This window comes from Tursiops truncatus, chromosome 1 (genome assembly GCF_011762595.2).
Source record: "Tursiops truncatus isolate mTurTru1 chromosome 1, mTurTru1.mat.Y, whole genome shotgun sequence".
Taxonomy (NCBI): domain Eukaryota; kingdom Metazoa; phylum Chordata; class Mammalia; order Artiodactyla; family Delphinidae; genus Tursiops; species Tursiops truncatus.
The window spans coordinates 59,768,801-59,783,539 of NC_047034.1; the positions used below are offsets into that span (position 1 = coordinate 59,768,801).

The window sequence follows — 14,739 nt, forward strand, 5'->3', positions numbered from 1 at the left end:
AGCCGCCAGCCCCCAGTGAGTCTTTCCTTCGGAAACCAGTCGCACTGCCTGGCGGCTCACACCAGTCTAGACCCGGGCGACAATGTCTGCACGTGACCCAGCCACCGAGGACTCCCCTTGGCGCCGAATCGGTGGCTGGTATTATCACGGACGTGGTTTTATGCCCCCTCGGGAGTACCGACCACTTTGTTCTTCTATAAAATGCCTGGGGCCAAACAGGATACGGGGAAACCCAGCTCAGATGGCGAGAAGGTGCAGGGCAGTCCTTGGTACCCTTTATCCCTTCCCCTCCTTTATCCCCTGTGCCTGAAAACCCAAACTCCTTGGTTTCATCTCCCTCCGCTAAACACCTGAACAGCTTCACAGGTCCCTCTCAAGGGAGTGACACAGCAGAAATCAGCAGGGGCGCCTCTTCAGTCACTGCAGAGAGGTCTCATCCCCAGGGAGCAACATAGCCCATCCTGGAAAAGGAGATTTCCCCTCCCCATATCCAGAAAGCCAATACAGGGGATGCTTGTCGGGGGTCACCTTTCTGTCACCAAGGTGAACCTGGCAGGTCTAAGGACAACCTTGAACTGATGTAGTATGAGCTCTTTCCCACTAATCCTTCTCAAGGCCCACCTACCAGACCTGGGCAAACCTGAAAATTCCTGAAATGCAGAAGCAGCCACCCATCCACCCAGCCCCCAAGGGGCTGCTACATGTAGGGCTGGGTCAAGGGCAACCTTGAGAACTGCAGTGTTGAGAAAGGAAGCCACCCCCTGCTTTGCCCCTGCAGTGTTTATGTTGGAAAAGCCCCAAGTTGGTGGTAGAACTGCAGGAAGAGGCTGCACCTGCAGATACGATGCCCCTGGTCCCCTCCCAACAGAAGCTACCTCATGGAGGAGTTTCCAGCAGGACAGGTCACTGGGAAGGGCATGTGTTATATTGAGTGCCCCCTATGTGTAAGACAGAGGAAAACTTGTGAGCGGAATCAGCAAAAAAGGATGAGTGGAGGGAAAGGTGGGATGGGAAGGGGTGAGGGGTTTGAGGGAGGGTGTGGAGCCCGCCTTTGTGCATACTCCCCTTTCCCACCCTTCACATCCCCACACCTATATTCCCCTCCCTCTCTCTCTCCCCCTCTCTCTTTCTCTCCCCTCCCCTTCTCTCTTTTCCAGTAGAAGTAGGTAGTACAACAAAGTATGCAGAGAAAGGCTCGCATTGCCAGGTTTTTTTTAAAAAAATCTTTTTTTTCTTAAAAAAGCAGTGTCCTACCCTAGCTCTCTAGAGCTATGGCAAATGCCAATTGGTCTGATCCTGTATCTGGCAAGGATGACCTTTTCCTGTTGTCCTTGACCTGCTATCTTCCTCTGGGGGATACACACACCCCCCCCCCTCAAATTTTACCTCCCCAGCTTTGCTCATTCTCCCTCCCCTGCATGTAAACTCTTGCTGGGTTCTGACAAGCTTCGAGGGTCATGCCTTCACAGGTAGCATCTCATTCTAAACCAACCTCCCCTTGGCTTAAAAGAACCTCCATGTTTCCACCCAAACCTGGTATTGCCCCTGGAGAGCATGATCTCTATGGGAACCAGATTCAAACTCCACCTTCCACTGTAGACCATCTAGAATTGTTTCACTCATCTAACCGTGTCACCAAAAAGAGCAACCTGATGAAGGGCAAGACAGACCTGCACTCGGTCTCCCAGCTTCAGTACTCACTAGCTGTGTGACCTTGAGCAAGTCACTTGTTCTCTGCAGGACCGTTCTCTCAGTTGTAAAATCGGAGTGATACATTGTTGCAAGGATTAAATGGTAGTTGTGGGAAGCACTAAGCACAGTGCCTGGTGCATAACAAGAGCTATAAAGTAGGTAGCTTAATTATAATTAGCAGTTTCCATTTGACCTTGTCTAACCTTGGGGCTGTTGCTAGGACCTTCCCACTCTGATACGCCCTCCTGCCAGGCTCTGAATTCCCTTAGAAGGTCACCCTGACTAATCCCCCACCCTCCATGCCACCTTTCACCTTGCTTTCCAATGTGCTTCCTGCTCTGTGACCTCCTCTAACTTGAGTAATGAATAACTTGAGCACACCATGTCCCTTTGGGCTTTGCTGGGCTGGGCTTGTGTTCTGAGGCCCCTTCAGCGCAGGGTGCTGTAGCAGCAGGTTGAAAGCGGAGAACGTGTGGGTCTCCAGAGGGAGGGGTGCTTCTGGCAGGTGGAGCGTGTGGCTGGGGTGTGACGGGGGGGAGGGGTGGACCACAAGGAACTCAGAAAGCCGTTCAGTCTGTGCCTATGGAGGTCTGGTGTTTCTCTGCAGAAAGAAGGAAGAAGGAATTCTTCAGCCCAGTTTCAACGGTCAGGGTGAAAAGAACAATTTTTCAATCTCTTTTTCTGTGCAGGCTAGGGAAGTGGAATAGTTCTGGAGTACTGTGGCTTGTTCTGCCTGAGACTGCTGCTGGGGGGAGGGGGTGTGGAGAGAGGGGAAGCCGAGAGCAGGGATGGCAGCAGCGAGGAGTGGAGGAAGGTTAGGGACCTCTGTCCAAGCGGGGGAAACAACCAGATGCACATTGAAGCAGAATCTACCCAGGGTGCAGAGATAGGGGTCCAGAGATAAAAGCAGGAAAGGGCGGTCTAGTTTGTAGCAACATGACCCAGTCAGAAGCCGGGCTGGGAGAAGAGGCAGAACCAATCAACCCCAGGCTGTCAGCTACTTCTGCTCAAGATCACGGAGGCTAACATGGAGGTTCACCCGCCTGTAAAAGAGAGGCTGCAGCTTGGCAGGCTGCGTGAGGGAGATCCAGACCTGAAAAATAGAACCGCCCCCAGGCTATTGGCTCTCTGAACCCCTTGGGCAAACATAACACAGTCTGCTCTGCAGAGGACTCAGGAGGGCTGAGCCTGCCCATCCCAAGTTCACGCACATGCTCACGGACAGCAGGGTTCTGTTCGGCCAGGCCTAGAGTATTTGAAATCCAGAGTGGAGGGGGTGAGGGTATGTGTTGCAGGGTGACTCATCCTGGCAGCAGAAACTGTATGCAGCGTTGAGGAAAATGGCTGAACGGCAGCCTCTGTTCGCAATGGAAAGCGGCAAGAATGCACAGCTCTGCAATGAAGGCCAAGGTCTGGGAGAGAGAAGCACTGAGCAATGGCCCCGGACGGCTCACAGTGGCGGGGACATGGGTGGATGCTTGCCTAACACCCCACACAGCCCACCCAGCCCCAGGCTGAGCACCTTGACCATCCATCATAGCAACCCGAGTGTTCCACAAGACATCCTTCTGTGCCTCACCATGGACTCTGCGTATTTAATAGGAAAACATTCTCTGGAATGGTTCTGAGACCCTGAATGCGGACATATAGAAATATCCCTCCATTACTTTCATTTAAGGTCATTCAGGCACTTTGCTGTTTCAGTGGGTCTGGAATTGAATTCTTGTCCTGGTTGAGAACATAGTAAGAAAATAATGAAAAAGGATTTTTTCTTTTCTTTTCTTTTTTTTTTTTAAGCAAGACCCATTTGGGTCTGTCCCTGACATCAGTGGAAGAAGTGGCAAGTTACCTGTGTCACCTTGGTCACCAGGCCCTAGCAGGCAGACTTCCAAAAGCTGCTTTCTGTTACACTGTTTCCTAACTGGTAAGTCAGGAAACTTAAATCCAGAAAGCATGCATGGTGGAATGAGACTTGCCTGTTTTCTCTCCACCACCCCTGTCCTTTGTCAAGTTGCTATTAGGTGTGTAGATGGTGGAGGTGACCACAGTAGAGAGAAGAGGACACAGAGAACATGAGTTTTTGTTTGTTTGTTCTGGCAGGACCACAGAGGTTCATGGTCTCTACAAATATTCCTGATGTGGTGGGCAGTAAGGAATGAAGGTCTGGGAGATGTACTGCTAAACTATCCTTAGAGCTTTCAGAGTTTACTTGTTCCTTTGTACTTCCCCAGTGCGGGGCAAGAGGTTGAATTTTCTTTTATCTTGGAAAAATGTCTGGTGCCAGCCAGCGCATCCTAGGCTTTAGAAAATAAAATTCCTTTCCTGTATTTTCCATCTACTTAAAAGGTGACAAGTGGACACCCCTCTGAGAGCCTAAGCTCAGTGAGGGGAGGTCCCATTGCAGCATTTTACTGTCAGAGAGGCATGGTCTAATTGGCCTTGGGGACATGTATAGATGGGATGAGAATCTGGGGCATGTTATGATCCTTTTTTTTTACTGGACCACTTACTTGAAGTCTTCCAGGGATGAGAGGGAATGTCTATTTTACGGTCTGCTTAATTTTCAACTTCTTTCTGCTCCTTAACTGAGGACCTGGCAGGCAGGTCCTCAATTGGAGAGGCATCATGGATGAATTCACTGTGTATAGTGCTTCTGAAAGTAATGTCAGAAGTCCTTGAGTCCAGAATCCCTTCTCCTGGAGATAAGGTCAACTAGCCTCTAGTTGAACAGCTCCAGGGGCTGCGTCCTCCCTCCCCTGCAGTGGAACGTTCCACTGTTGGGAAACTCTGAACTAAAACCTAGCTCCTTGTAACTCCTGCCCAATTCTGGTTCTCTCCTTCAAGGGACAGGATGCAAGTCGGGTGCATCTTCAATGTGTCCGCTCTACGTATACTGATACCTTTCACAGTGAAAAGCCCCCAGTTTCTTCAGTTCATGTAGGAGCTGGTTTCTGACCTCCTCATCATACTATCTCCTTTCCCCTGCACAATTTCCCATTTGTTGGCGTCCTTTTTTAAAGCAAGTACCCTGGTTCCAAGGAGCGCAGAGTCCAGTGGAGATCATTTTGGATTGTGATCAGGACACTATCATTTTTTTAATCAATTACTATCCTCCCAACACTATGCCTTCATGGTTTTATTGAGCTAGGCCTTTTTTTTTTTTTTTTTTTTTTTTGCGGTACGCGGGCCTCTCACCGTTGTGGCCTCTCCCGTTGCAGAGCACAGGCTCTGGACGCGCAGGCTCAGCGGCCATGGCTCATGGGCCTAGCCGCTCCGCGGCATGTGGGATCTTCCCGGACCGGGGTACGGACCCGTGTCCCCTGCATCGGCAGGCGGACTCTCAAACACTGCGCCACCAGGGAAGCCCCTATGAGCTAGGCCTTTTTAACACTGAAGTCAGATAAATGTTTTAGAAAAAGCTCTTGCAAAAAAAACAGAGACACTCCCTCCCCTTGAAGTCTAGCTCAAGGAAAATGGCTACACATGGAGCAGTCAGGGCAGGGGGACACCTGTCCCTGGGCTCCAGGGAAAAATGCTGCAAAGGCTGACCTTGAAGGGACTGTTCTGGGCAGGTGCTGGGCCGGAGTCTGGAGGTCTTTATTCTAGCGTCCCCATCGAAGTGACTCAGCGGCATTCTGCAGGCTTTCTCACCACCACCTGACTTCCTCAGCGGCCCCCAGTGCCCAGTTTTGGCCCACAGGCAGGTCAGCTGGCTAAGGCTTTTATGGTCCTACGTTTCTCATGGTCCTGAAGCTGCAGTTCCCATTGCTAACTGGCAACAGCTTTCTTTGCTCTCAGTCTTAATACAGGTGGGGGAGTCAGGTTGGCACAGATCCCGTTTCCCCAGGTCAGAGGTTGTTGGGAAACCTCAGCATTGACCATCTTGGCCTCAGTTCCTCCCCGCCCCCCGCCCCCCATGTGGCTCCTGCTGGTTGAAAGGGCTGCATAGCTGTTGGCTGGCATGAGACAGACACACACGCCCAGATAGGCAGGCAGACAGGTAGGCAAACAAACGTGTAGAACAAAGGACCTTATACACCCTATAAAATTTGCCAGATCTTTTTTCTTTTTGAGGTACTGTAACTTTCCACACCATTCTAGAAAGATTGCATTTTAATGTGGCTACTTTGTAGGAATCAAACCAAAGGGGAGAAGTGAAAAAAGACTGTTTTGCATTTATTTTACTTTGAGAAGGAGCTGGGAGACAGATGCAAAAAATGCAAAAAAATTGTATAAACTAGATTACAATTTAATTTATACTCATTTCTACACCGAGTAATGAGAAGGATTTTATACTCTCAAGAAGCAGATCCTTTAGGCAGATGGGCTGTTTGCAGCATCTGTATCATAGCGAGCTAACAGCTTGATTTTTGCCTTAATGAATGATAACATTCAGTCTTTCCTACCTACCATCCACATGGCATTGCACCCACTGATCACTGAGGGTAGGCCCCCTTTGCTGGAGTTTTAGAAATGCATCCTGAGTACCAGATGGCCTTCTGTCCAGTCACATGACATGACACTACCTGCCAAGGTGCTTGACTTCCTGGTTCCAAAAGTTATTGCTGTGTCTTTCCTCACAGTAACACATAAATGAGTGGAATGATGACCAGGATCACTGAGCCCTGGCTTTCCCAAGAGCTCTTGTTCCCTTTAAAGCTTCTGTCATCATATGAGAAGCTACACTGGCTAATAATAACTGTGTTTATCAAACATGATAAGTCAGACACTATGCCAAGTATTCAATGTGGATTACCTTTTCTACTTTATAGTACCTGTTTAACAACTTCATGAGGTAAGTCCTATGATGGTTAATTTTACATGTCAACTTGACTGGACTAATGGATGCCCAGATGGCTGGTAAAATATTATCCTGGATGTGTCTGTGAGGGTATCTCTGGAAGGGATTAGCATTGGAATCAGTAGACTGTGTAAAGAGGGTCACCCACACCAAAGCAGGTGGGCATTGTCCAGCACGTTGAGGGCCTGAGTAGAACAGAAAGGCAGAGGAAGGGCAAACTCCTTCTCTTTGCTTGAATGGGACATTTATCTTTTCCGGCCCTCAGACACTGGTGCTCTAGGTTCTAGGGTTTTTCAGACTCAGACTGGGACTTAAACCTTTGAGTTCAGACTGACTTACCGCTGGCTTTCCTGGTTCTCCGCTTGCAGATGGCAAATCATGGGACTTTTCAGCCTCCAAAACAGAGTGAGACGCTTCCTATAATAAACCTCCTCTTATAGATATATCTATATATATCCTATTGGTTCTGCTTCTCTGAAGAGCCCTGACTAATACACTCCTATTATTGTTATATCTTCATTTTACAAACAAAGCAACTAAGTCTCTCATGTAGATTAGATCCCTAAGGCTAGCAAGAGGGAAGCCCACATTCAGAGCCAGGCAGCCTGTTTCCAGAGCCTGTGCTCTGAACCACTAGGCCTAACTGCCTCTTCAGAAGGAAGATGTGTACATATAGAAAGTGCAAGCACACCTCAGGGCACCAAATGGGTGGAATCATGTAAAGCTTCTTCTTATTTTTTGTACATGTCAAAAGCTCTCCGAGATAATGTAAGTCTCATTGGGTCACAATTTAAAGAAGCCTGTCTTGGATTCATGTACTTATTCATCAACCATTCATCGATTGCCTACTGTGTATATAGCATAGCCTTAGAAACCGAGAGAGTCACAAAAGACAGAGAAGATGTCTGGACCTTTTAGCAGCAGACAATCGAGTCAGTGAGGCCAGATACACGGGAATGAGCAGACAACAATGCAGGGTAGTAAATGATCATGTCCCACAATGGATACCACAAACAAGAGGAACAATAGGAATTTACAGATGAGAGATACCCCTTTGGGAAGAGGTGGGCCCTGAACAGGATTCCAACAACCCTGTGAAAAGAAGCAGAAAAGAAGGAACACTCCTTCACTCATTCATTGAATATCGGTAACCTTACCATGTGCTGGGTCACTTTGCTGGTCACCAGAGGGTCGAGATGGTCAAGCAGCTTATTCTCTCATGTGGGGACAGCCTGATACTTGCCAAGGGTGCTAGGAGAGAACACAAGAGAGGGACCTCCTGAGAGCTGGGAAGGCTTCCTGCAAATGGTGGCATCTGTGCAAGGAAGAGTTAGCCTGTGAGGGGAAGTGAGGGGAAGGGCATGGCGGGCGGGGGGGAAGCTTGTGCAAAGACATGGAAATGTGGGCTCTGTTTAGGAAGGGTAGATGGAAGGAATGCCTGGGACAAAGATTTTTTTTAATAGAGAAAAGATGAGACTTAGAGGTAAAGGGTCTGGACTGCCCTTTCTACAGAAAGAAAAAGAGCAGAGCAGATCAGAGTCCATCGGAGAACTGTGACTTCATTCCCAACACTCTGACGTTCATCAGGGTAGGAAGAAAAAGATACTGCTTCTGTTCCTCCAGCGTATGAAATCAGGTCTGTCCTCATTGCGTCTTCATTGCTGAACTCCCTTGGTTGAACTGGGTGATGCCTAGGCTCTGTGCCACTGCGACCAACAGGAAAAGTCAGACTTTACCATAAGGCATAATTTCCTTAAAAGAGAGCACCCTTCCTCCCTTTACCTCTCCCAGGGCTTCTGCATAATATCTACTTAAGGGAATCTGGACATTCCCAGGAAATGGCCTTTCTTTTCTCTGCAGGACAAAGTTTTCAAATGAAATCAGAATGAGACTGAAGAAAACCAGGCAGCAGTCTCATAGGTGTCATATCTGACACCTGCTAAGACTCCCATTTTCTTTTTTTAACTTATTTTTTATTTTTTTATCATTTAAATTTTATCTATTTTTTTATACAGCAGGTTCTTATTAGTCATCCATTTTATACACATCAGGGTATACATGTCAATCCCAATCGCCCAATTCATCCCACCACCACCACCGCCACCGCCCCCTGCCACTTTCCCCCCTTGGTGTTCTTACGTTTGTTGAGACTCTCATTTTCTCATTTCATAGGAATCTGGATGTGAAAGGGAAGCGCTGTTACTCTGAGGTGATTATTCTCCCCAGCAGAACATGGGGCTGAGGGAGGGTGTGTGTCCTCTTCTCTGCCAAGGGTGAAGGAAAAGACATTTCTGTCCCTCCTCCAATTTGAAATTGAGCACTTTTCCCCCCACACCAATCTTTTACATATTGTTTTGGTTCCCTGACTCTCCCCGCACTACAGCTGAACAGAAAGTTGATTAAATATCTTTCTGGAGTTTGCTCGAGACCCTAAACTTCATGTACATTATAGACCTGTGGAAAACTGTGTTGCAAGTTCTAAACAAGTAATGATAGACTTTAAAAACACAACCTGTTGTTGGTTAGATGAAAACTCTTCATCCTGATAACAATTTCCCTTGACAGGCAGAGTGGGCACAAGGCTTGGAGGAGGCCTAGCATGTCTGGTCTTAGAAACTCTACGATTTGTAAGGGAACTTAGAGGTTATTTTTCAGATGAGGAAGCAGAAGCCCAGTGAGAGAAAATAGCCGGAGAGCTTGTGGCTGGACGGGCTTCAGACCAAGGCCTCGTGCCCCTAGTCCATGTTCATTTTCCATCTTATAATTCAGCTTGGGTTGGGCTGAAGAAGCAGCCACACGTGAAGATGGAGAATATTGTTGCCTACATTTGAGGGACCCCAAGAAGCAACTTCACTGTGATCCCCCATTAAAAAAGAAAAAAAGAAAAGAAAGAAAAATCTTCCATGATGGTTTTACCAGTTGGAGTTAGGTTTGGCTGTGAGTAACGGAAGCCCAAAATAACCATGGCCTCAACAACATAGGATTTATTTCCCTCTCACTTACAAGTCCAGAGGAAAGCGGTCCAGGAATGGGGACATGGCTGTATTCTGTTACATCCTTAGGGATTTGGGCCTCTTCCAGCTTCCCTTTTTACTATCCCTCCTATGTGGCCCGTGCTCTCATGGGCCAAAATGGTGCCTAGGACGGCAGTCTTCCCAGCCAGGCTAGAAGAGAGGACAAAGAAGAAAAGGGAAGATGTAAGTGCCAACTTCCCTTTATGGAAACATCCATCCAGCAGCGGTAACATGGCGTGCCTGCTCCCATCTCACTGGTCAGAATTTGGCCTCAGGGCAATACTTGGCTATAAGGAAAGATGAGAAATATAGTCTTTATTTTGGGCACCATGGGCCCAGCTAAAAATTATAGGGTCTATCCCTGTCTCCACCACAATGACACAGAGGAATTTGACACATATTGATTTGTTCTTTTGAGTTAGTATTTTCCAGACCTTTTTCAAAATACAAATCCTGGGATGGCTGCCATTATCTATGTTGTCCAATGAGAATATCAAATCTCTTTCTTTTGTGGTAAGAAAGGCGAGCCATTGTAAGAGCAAACCATTAGAAAAGTCCAGGTCACTGGGATCAGACGAAGTGGCTCTGGAAGAAGCAGGGGAGCACGGCTGGAAAAGATCTCAAAAAGAGTGTGCAGAAAACAGCTGCATATAGATTGTGCTATGGGCGTGATCTGTGACTCTGCCCTATTGGCAAAGGCTGGATCTGTTGATATTCTGCCCCCATCTCCTTTCTCTACTTCCTATGGCAACAGTGGATTCAATCTCCTCCAGCCTCTCTGGGGGCTGTGGGATTTAGATAGCTGTTGCCTAATCTTAGTATGAGTTGTGGTGGCACAGGGTGTGTGATTGATCCAGACCCAGCATGCCAGCCGCCCTGCCAGTTTTAGCCCGTTAACTGACGATGGGCCTTAGAGCAGGTCACATCTGGTTGCAAATTAAGAGCCACTTCCAGCAAATCAATAATTCTTCAGTTTCATCAGCCTTCTGAAAGGATGGCATGTTAGTTTTGAAGTCTTGATTCGGGTTGGCCAACATGGGACTACACGTTATTGAGTCCCCAGGGTAACTTCTGGCAGCTCCTCACACCTTCCAAGCTTCCTCTGGCCTCAAGGCTTTTACACACGCTAGTCCCCTCTGTGTCTGGAGGGTTTATCTCTCCCCTTTTGGCTAGGTAACACCTACTGAGCTTTCAGGGGAAGACTTCCCAGATGTCTGAAACTAGGGAAAACATCTTAGCCACGAGTTTTCATGGCACCGTGTAACTCTTCTTGGTGCCGTTGGTCGCTGAAGCCGTTCTACGTTCATTTGTGTGATTATTTGCTTACCTAAGTTTCATAAGAACAGCCTTGGTCCAGCATGGTATCCCCTCTACCTATCACAGATGGACACATAGTATATGCTCTATAAATTTAGCTGAGCGAGTAAAGAGGTCCCCCTGCACATTTGTCTCAAACCCTAAGACAACTGCACAGATTTTCTCAATATGTTGACCATGAATCCATCTTCTGCATCAGATTTACCTGGTTGACTCCTTTAAAGGGCACATTCCTGGGCTTATCCCCAACGTCCTCCTGAATCACTACCTGGATAGGGCCCAGGAATCTGCATGTGAACAGGCTTCCCTGGTAACTAAGCACCAAATACCAAGATGATTGAGAAGCCCCACCTTAGGGTGTGTAGAAGTTTGGGAAGATAGCACAGCTGGTTATAATTAAGACCCCCACGCTAGGCACTGGAATGTGTCCTAGGATGAGACTGTTGTATTCGGGAACTATCTTAATATGCTTAAACTGGATGAAGAAACACATAAGACAGCTTAGACCTTTGAGATTTGAAAACACACTAGAAAATTCAGAGACAGCTGCTCACTGTGCTTAGATCAAGCGTATGTGGAAATAAAACAATGTGTGCTCACTGCAGCACCTTTGCTGAGGGATTCTTAAGGAGTAAAAAGAAAGACCCGATTGTTACCAGTCACTTGCTGTCTTCTCCCCCCACACCCCCAAGCCCCCATCCCCAGGTGAAGTGGTGACACAGAGCTCTAGCTGGGCCTTTTGAATGAAGAACTGAGTCCTCTGTGGAACCCTAGGTCTGATTTCAAGCCTCTGAACTTAAGAAGACATACACTGTATTCACCTATTAAAGACATCCAAACCTGTGAGCTGACAAACTTTAATCCTTGTTTTCTTTGAAAAAACTGAGGTATACCATACCCTGAAGTTGACAACGCACACGGGCAGCCACACTCAATGAAGTCCAAGTATGCACTTCGACAAAGGGTGGGATAACCCTTTAAAGGAAGAGTTCTACTGAGTGTTCTTGTCTTTCTTTTGCCCACCTAGTTGCACTTTTTACTTCACTACAAAGCTTTCTTTTTCCTCTTTTTTTTTTTTTTGCGGTACCCGGGCCTCTCACTGTTGTGGCCTCTCCCGTTGCGGAGCACGGGGCCCAGCCACTCCACAGCATGTGGGATCTTCCCAGACTGGGGCACGAACCCGTGTTCTCTGCATTGGCAGACAGACTCTCAACCACTGCGTCACCAGGGAAGCCCATCTTTTTCCTCTTTTAAGACTCTCTTCTCCTCTCTCTCTACTTGAGGGTAAGTTCCTATCTTTTTTTAAGGATCATAGATTCTTTAACTTCCAAGAATTTTTCTTTTCTCCCATCGCTTCAGGACCCACCTCCTCTTTTTAATATTTCCCCAAGATCTTGGACAATCACTGTCATTTCTCTTTAAAAAAATAATTCACTATATTGTCTCACCAAATACCCAACTCCTCTATATAAATAGCTCCACTAAAACAAACAAACAAAACCAAACAGCACAAACTGATGTATGAATTGGGATTATGAATAAAGATTAAAAGTTCAAAGTATAAAACATAAGACAAAAGTTACTGTCCCAAAGAGAACCCCAAATGCAGTAGCTGGAGGAGGTCCAGGAAGAAGTCACTATACAGTAAGTCCCCTACATACGAACCTTCAGGCTGCAAACTTTCCCATCACGTAAGTTAGTTCACGTGTCTGACGTACATTGTCACGTGCAGCTTGCCCTCTGTGTCCTGTTGCTGACGATCCTTCAGCTCTACCATCTCCTACCTCCTCTCCCACCTCCAATCAGTAACTCTTCTTGCCTGTTCCCTCGATGCCAGCCCCTGTATGCCAGCTGTTGTACTGTACTACCATACTTTTCAAGGTACTGTACTGTAAGATTAAAAATGTTTCATTTTTTGTGTTTGTTTGTTTGTGATGTATTATTTGTGTGAAAAGCATTATAAACCTATTACAGTACAGTACTATATAGCCAACTGTACCTAGGCTAACTTTGCTGGACTTATGAACAAATTGGACTTACGAACCTGCTCTCAGAACAGAACTTGTTCGCATGTAGGGGACTTACTATACTTACATTGTAACCTGCTTGAGAACAGAAACAAAGTCTTACCTCGAATTCTCCACACTTCCTAGCATAGTGCCTGACTCACAGAAGTTTCAAGAAACATTTACTGAATAAATGATTGAAGGAAGAAAAGATCTCCAATTTTAACTAGGCACCTGCTAGTTTTTATGTACAGTTGCTGTTCAAGGTAAACTTCTGAACCCACAAAAACTTTATTGTGGCCCTGCCATTAACTTACCTGGCCGGATGATCCAGTGTGTTGTAGTCAAGAGTTAGGAAATCCATCCCTTCCTTGCAGTCTATAATATTCTCATCCAGCCCTTGAGATCTTACACTTGAAGGTCCCCAATCCTTCAAAGATCTTTCCAGGCCATAGCAATGAAAAAGAAATCCTTTGCTGGCAAAATATAGGGTATTTCAGCTAAAAATCCCTGTGTAGTAGTGTTAGCCACTATATTTCATTGTGGTGTCATGGAAAGTACATGGGTTTTGGAGACAGAGCCATTTGATTTTGTGAGTTACTTAACGATATGAGGGTCAACTTTCTCATCTTGAAAATGGGAATAACGACACCTATATTTTATTGTCTTTGTGGGAGTTAGAGATAATTAATGAAAAGGGCTTAGGACATAACAGAAGCTCAACAAATGACAGCTCTTCCTGCTCAAATTTAAGCTCTATAGGGACTGACATTTTTGTCTGCTTTGTCACTGCTAGCTCCTAGTGCCTGGTCGAGAATAAAATCACTTGTTACTATTTGTTAAACAAATGATGTATTTGTTTACAACTTACCAAGTCACAGAACAGAAATGCGTCCTTGCATTTTGAATAAGCTAAAATATCATGGTGTTTAGTGTTTCTATTAGCATCTGGCTTTAAGACTCTGTGGAGTATGCCAGCAATAGCTGTGTGTTGTTTTTTAAATTTTGTTCTTGTTTTTGCCTTTTTTTAATGTGTGTTTTCGATACAACATGTAGGACAGTGGTGGATGATGTATATCAGTGGATCTCAAAGTGTGATGTCCAGCCTAGCAGCGTCCGCATCACCTGGGAACTTGCTAGAAACGTAAATTCTCAGGCCTCACTCCAGACCTAGTGTATCAGTAGGGGGCCAGTAAATCTGTGTGAACAAGTCCTCAGTTGATTGTGCTGCATGCTACAGTTTGAGAAGCAGAACGACTGGCGTGTGTAAAATTCTCCTGTGCTGTGATTAGAAATGATATGAGAATAGATGACTTGCACCTAGAAAATATAATCCATTGGAGATTTTAGAATATGATGCTCACAGAATTAATATCTCCCAGGTATTGAACTTTCAGGAACCTCAACTGAGTGACAGATCATGAGTTCACATGCTTGTTCAGCTGACTCTCCTCACTACATGATCTGTGGACGTGTGCTATAAGGGCTTCCGAAACTGCTCTGTTTTTACGGTGGTGCCTATTATAGACTGAATGTTTAGGTCTCCCTCCAAATTCCTGTGTTGGAGCCCTAACCCCAGTATGATGGTATTAAGAGATGGATCCTTTGGGAGGTAATTAGCTTTAGATGAGGTCATGAGAGTGGAGCTCCAAGATGGAATTAGAGCCCTTATTAGAAGGAGACACCAGAACTCTCTCTCAGCCAAGCAAAGATACAATAAGATGGTTTGCCAGCCAGGAAGAGGGCCCTCACCAATTACCCAACCATGCTGGCACCCTGATCTTAGACCTCCAGCTTCTAGAACTGTGAGAAAATAAATATCTGTATTTTGTTTCAGCAGCCTGAGCTGATTAAGACGGTGCCCCTTCCATCCAATTATGGAAGAGTAAACAAGGGTGGCTGTGACTCA

General features: G+C 46.4%; 1 long non-coding RNA gene across 1 annotated transcript in view; it reads right to left on the reverse strand.

The window, feature by feature from the left end:
* Positions 1-1,165: 1,165 nt before the first annotated feature.
* The window catches only part of LOC141278656 (uncharacterized), a 160,543-nt gene continuing 146,969 nt past the window's right edge, over positions 1,166-14,739 (reverse strand). The window contains exons 4-7 of the long non-coding RNA XR_012331698.1: positions 9,497-9,657; positions 8,633-8,757; positions 7,651-8,199; positions 1,166-2,293 (exon numbers count right to left, since the gene is read on the reverse strand). This is a non-coding gene — a long non-coding RNA (uncharacterized lncRNA). The remainder of the gene's footprint in view (positions 2,294-7,650; positions 8,200-8,632; positions 8,758-9,496; positions 9,658-14,739) is intronic.